The sequence below is a fragment of the Lemur catta genome, chromosome 18, assembly GCF_020740605.2.
Source record: "Lemur catta isolate mLemCat1 chromosome 18, mLemCat1.pri, whole genome shotgun sequence".
Lineage (NCBI taxonomy): Eukaryota > Metazoa > Chordata > Mammalia > Primates > Lemuridae > Lemur > Lemur catta.
In genome coordinates this window covers 20,465,062-20,471,393 of record NC_059145.1, presented here as the reverse complement: position 1 = coordinate 20,471,393, position 6,332 = coordinate 20,465,062, and positions in this window count along the sequence as shown.

The window sequence follows — 6,332 nt, the reverse complement described above, 5'->3', positions numbered from 1 at the left end:
TTTTTATATTATGTTATATTGCCTCTAATCCTTTTTCGAAAGGCAGAACTTTATAAATCTTGTATTATCAAATTTCGGTCCAATGCTCTTTCCACTAACAACAGAATGGTGTAGGGAAAGCATATGGGTTTGGGGCCAGCCAGACCAGGGTTCAAATCTGAGCAGTGCTCCTTACTAGCCCATGTCCTTGAACAATTTATTCCGTATCTCTGAGCCTCAGTTTTCTCATCTGTAAAATGAAACAATAATACCTTGCAAGGTTGCTGGGAGAATTAGAATGAATATATGTAAAATGCCCTTCAGATACTATTTGAGATTATTTGATGTATTTATAGTATTAAAAATTTATTAATTTTTATTTAGAACATTTAAATAGAGCTTGCTGGGCGCGGTGGCTCACGCCTGTAATCCTAGCACTCTGGGAGGCCGAGGCGGGTGGATCACTCGAGGTCAGGAGTTCGAGACCAGCCTGAGCAAGAGTGAGACCCCCGTCCCTACCAAAAATAGAAAGAAATGATTTGGACAGCTAAAAATCTGTATAGAAAAAATTAGCCAGGTATGGTGGCGCATGCCTGTAGTCCCAACTACTCGGGAGGCTGAGGCAGTAGGATCGCTTAAGCCCAGAAGTTTGAGGTTGCTGTGAACTAGGCTGATGCCAAGGCACTCGCTCTAGCCCGGGCAACAAAGCGAGACTCTGTCTCAAAAAAAAATAAATAAATAAAAAATAAATAAATAGAGCTTAAGGTAGCTTTGAAATGGAATTATATAGTCATTTGATTAGCATAATGTTTATGAGAACTTTTACATAGCATCTCTGGCAATAAAGTGACGTAATTTTGCCCTCCTCAAATTTTATAGGAAATAAAATCATCCCTGTTTAATAACCAATAAATCTGTACTTTTCTTATATGCACTAGGTTCTCGTGGTGACTTTGCTCTGTCAGATAATCAGCATCACAGAGAGGAGTTCTTGAAATTCTTTCCTCTGCATAATCATGTTTATGACTCTAAATTGATACTTGGCAAGTGGAATAAACTGATAATTTACTCAAAACATTTTCCTATATAACATTTAATAATTCATCTTTGAAATGGCATTTTTATAATATTACAGCCTCAATTTACAACCAAATGTTCAAATTATGTGGAAGCCAAATCAAAATGTATCAGATACAAACCGTGACAAAAGTAACAACTAGTATTTTGACAGCAAGATTTAGATAGGACTTATCCAAAAAATGAGCAGAACAACACATTCATGAGCTGCATGGTGCTTATTACTTCTTATCCTAAAAATAATAGAGAATTAACCTCAAAGACAGAAAAATCAGGAAAAATATAAAAGAAAAACACAGCACACTTACCCAACTCAAACATCAGCTTTATTTGATTGTAAAGAGCTTTGGAATAAATTAAGCCCATCTCAAGTTATTATACATACCTAAAAAGAACATTTTATTTTCAGCTAGTCATACATTGACCTTACCGAAAAAGAGGTTGTGTTAGATTAATATTTGTTGTTCATCATTATTAAATTTGCAAGTGTATGAAACATTAACACACAGACAGTTGGGTTCGTCTAGTCAGATCTGCGATTTGCACTAAATCAGGGTAGGTGCTCAGCTGAGGAAACAGTCCTGTTGCAATGGTACCTTGCAGACAAGTGCAGGATTCAGGTCCCACCTGACCAGATCCTGCTCCTTGTCTTGAGACAGCCAAGTTCTGTCCTCATTCCAAGAATATCCGGGCTCTCTCCCTTTCTCTTCCATCGCTCAGCTTGGGCCTCCAGAGGGAATAAAACCCAGAAGTTCTTCCTGCAGATGCAGAAACTTTCCCTAGGCCAGGCCCAGAGCCTGAGGCAGGGTTGCCAGACGAAATCCAGGTCACCCAGCCCCATTGGAATTTTAGATCAACAAGGAATAATTTTTAGTATAAGTATGTTCCATGAAAGTATTTGGGAAATACTTATGCTAAAAATAAAAAAAATCATTCATTGTTGATCTGAAATTTATATGTAACTGGGCCTCTTGTATTTTTATTTGCTAAACCTGGACACCCTTGCTGGAGGGGACATTTTAGATGATGACATTATTATTCTGGCAGTTGTTGGGGAACCAAAAATTGGCCTAAAGCAAAACCCAGTGACTGAAAACAACATGAAATAGAACTTCCCGAGTAGTAAGGAATTTCCTCTACTACCAAAGCAAACATTCAGTGACGGTTGGGCTGAGGTTCTTTATAATAAAAATGACAAAAATTTGGCCTAATGGTTGTTTGGGGGAGGGAAGGGTTTAAGAAAAATTCATACTGATCTATTTATTCAGTTTTTGAAAATGTAAAACCCTCATGTGATTATTATAATATGGCAAAGCTAATTAACTTTAATTTATCTCATTTATTCTGTCCCACTGTTTGTCACATTCCTCCCATCTTCAGATGATTGTCAAGGGGGATTTGTTGTATTTGTGTATTAGCAAACTTCCTTTTGACTAATCCTGTGGAATGAGTTGCCCATGGGCTTTCTGCTGGTTGAATGGCTAAGATGACTTGAGCAGAGGTCATATTTTGAGTGCTGGGTTTGTAAAGTGCTTTACATATACTATGAGGTTAGTATTAATATTTTCAGCTCACAAGTGAGAAACTTAAACCCAGACACAAAAGTGGCTTAGCTTTGGTGAGTGACGTGGCTACGTAGGGTAGAGCTAGTCTTTAAATCCCCCAAAGTTAGGCTGCTGGTCCTCTATGCTACCTCTTGCTTGCTTCTCTGAAGTCCTGCAGAGTGCACAAATTCTGAACATTTTCAGATGGCAGTGAACTGAAAGTGAGACTTCAAAGGGGAAAGTGAAAATTCAGGGAAAGAACAGTTGGGATTTACGTGTATCCCACTACCTCCGCTTGCATTCTTAGTTCATTCATTCCATCAGTCATCATTTACTGAGTGCTCTAATGCCACATCCAATCAGATTTTGCTTTCTCCGGAGTTATTTGTTCATCCTTTGGAAGATTTTGTGTCTGTTTATTTAAGAAGTGCTTCCCTACAAATGCGAAAATATTCTCAAATATGTCGCCCATTGAAAAATTGCCCACTACTGTCATAGAACGCTTCCCTGGACCCAGCATTTGATCCTGTCTGATCCTCTATTCAAAAGCCATTTAGAAATGGGTTTACTCCTCCTTACTTTAAACAGTTAATCTAGTCTCATTGTTTGAAAATCCTTTTAAACTGTTTTATTGTATTGAATTCATTTAAGTGCTTCTGTTTCATAATTGTGTGGGATTTGGGGGTAATTCATTCAAAGATGTATACCCTATAAATAAATTACTCTTCCTTTGCTGCTGATGTTTAACGGGTTCTATTGAAAGGAAAAAAAAAAAACAGCAAAAGAAAGCCGAAGATACAGCTTTTGTTAAAGTGAGGAGAAAAATATGCCAATTGCGTTTAGAAAAGACCTTTAAAAACCCACAGTGATTATACAAAAGGGAGCAAAAGCATTTTAGGGAAAAATGAAATAAGTGGTAAACAATCATACCTCCAGCATAGAAAATGCGTCATGTCTTTAAGGGTGCCGGAAGTCAGAAAAGCTGATGATCACTGTAAGAAAGAGAGGGCTTTTTCCCCCTGTATTTTGCAGTATTCATAGAGACCATCCTGTTAATTAGCGAGACTCTTATAAATAACCCTATGAATCAGCTTTTCAAAGTCTGAAAAGTAAGTAAAAAGAGAAAAGACTCAGGTCTGTGTAATTTGCACTTAAAGTAACTGCCCCTGAAATGTTGTTCAGCCGGAATATTTACAAACTTCTGCTACCTAAAAATAAGGGCAGATTACATATCCCTTTTACTTAGAAAGTTGTTTCCAATTGTAAATATCTGTGTGGAAAAAGAAATAAAACCAATGCTTTTCCCAGACCGTGTTATCTGATGGGATGTCCACGCATAACCACGCAGGTGTGCTGTTATGGCCAAGGTTATAGATGATATCGGATGAACATCTCACAGCACCAAATTTATGAGAACCAATAAACAAGACAAATACAATTGGGAGAATTAGCATGCTTCTTCGGGGGAGTGAGCTGTTCCTAACAGAGGAGAAACAAAGAAGAAATTGTGATCCATGGATTTTAGCAACGAGACCCCTTTTAGTTGACTCATCTGATGTGAAAATGAAATGAAACACCATCTATTCTGCAGTCAGGAAGATAATTAATGAGCCACTCATTTCTAAATGAAGGCCTAAAGGAATAAAGCAACCAGTCTCGAATTTAAAAAGAGAAAAGTGGTTACATGTTGTAAAGAATACTAAGTCAAAATCATACCATTAATGTTTGAATTTGAGTTCTTATTTGGTTTTAAATGAGCTGTAACCCATGCTGAGTGTCTCTGCGGGTGCTACACATCAACTGCAATTACCATCTTTGGTAAGGTAAGGGAAACAGGAAGACTTCTCCTTTTTGTTCCTTTCCTATAAGCTTTCTTTTAGACAAAGTCAGATGGATTGTAAGTGAAGAAGCCCCTCAAATACATGCCATAACTTCAAGGAGAATCATTTGGCCATTGTTCTCCCTTAGATTTCAAACAAACAGAGAGAGGCCTGAAAGAAGGAAGGGATTTAAAAGGAATGTCGGTAGAACAGAGTGGGATGTCAAGCTTTGGATTCCTTCCCTGTCAATTTTGGGCACTGGCTTGGATGATCTTAAACGACGATAATAGTTAATATTTACTGAGTGCCCGTTACATGCCAAGTACTGTACTTGCATTGTCTTCTCTAATTCTTGTCACAAACTTTGTGGGACTACTTGTGGGACAAACTTTTGGGGACTATTATTCTCCCCATTTAAAAGATGGGGAAACCAAAGCTAAGAAAGTAAAAGTTTCTTGTGGAAGATCTTACAATTGGTATGGTCAGAATTTGAAGACATGTCTGATGATTCAAGAGCCCCAGTTTAAACTCTGCTCCAGCCCAACTGTGTGTGCCAAGCTGGGGTTAGAGGGATCTGACAGACTTAACTGGGGTAAAGGACGTTGTCTTGAGTATTGCACAACAGAGTGAAGAGCTGATTTTCCACTCTCCTGGATTCGGAGCAGGCAAATTCTGACTAGAGAATATTCAAGGATCAAAGAAGTCGATAATACCTTTTCAGAAAGGGGGACATTCTGTCCTGCATTCTGAAAGATTCACAAATGTGCATTCTTATATCCTGTTTGTTAGGGGTTGAATTGTATCCCCTGCTAAAGAAAACTGGAGCTGGACAGGCATTAAAGTGGTGAAAATAAATTTTATTAAAAATGACCTATATGAAAAGGGAGAAGAGACTTCAGTATAGAACTTGGCTCAATTTTGAATACAGCACGGACAAGTGGGGATCTGTAGCCGAAGAACAGGATGGGGGAAAGTGGGGGGAACATCAGGGTTAGGAGGGATTCTGGCTGAAGGCAGGCCAAGGTGATCAGATATCAAGAGTGGGGGATGAGGAATTTGATCAACTGTAAGGGTGGGGATTCTTGCCGAACTGACTTAGCAGGATTCCTGCTAAAACTGGATTCTGTAAGAACACAAAACTGAAAGTTTAGGTCTAGTTTAAAAAAAGAAAGAGAGACAGAGAGAGTGTGTTCAGAGGAGCCTAACCAAAGTTTGTTTAGAGAGAGCCTTTGTCATCCCCAAAAGTCCATATATTGAAGCTCTAACTCCAGTAGCTCAGAATGTTCCTATATTTGGAAATAGGGTCTTTAAAAAGGTAATTAAGGTTACACAAGGTCATGCAGGTGGGCTCCCAATCCATGGGACTATACATATTTGGAGATAGGGTCTTCAAAGCATGGCAGACCATAACCCCATATGACTGGTGTCCTTATAAGAAGAGGAAATTTGGACATACCAAAGGATACCAGGGATGCATGGGCACAAAGGAGAGACCATGTGGGATACAGCGAGAGGGTGGCCATTTGAGAGAGGAGAGAGGCCTCAGAGGAAACCAGCCCTACCATCCCCTTGATAGTGGACTTCCAGCCTCCAGAACTATGAGAAATAAATTTCTATTGTTTAAGCACCCAGTCTGTGTCTTTTGTTATAGCAGCCCTAGTAAACTAATACATTCTCTGAAGATGGATCTTAATGAGCATCTTTAAGTAGAAAAGTAACTGCTTAAGATGAAAGAATAAGAAATTAGAAAATATTCTATTTTTAGATATAATAATTTAGGTCTAATAGAGACCTTTAAAAACATGAAGAGTGAACTCCATTAGACTAGATTGCTTAAAACTGAGTCTCTAACTATATCCCCTGATCCTTGTGGGATTTTTTTAGGGGGGGAGGGCAAGTCCTTTATCTTAAG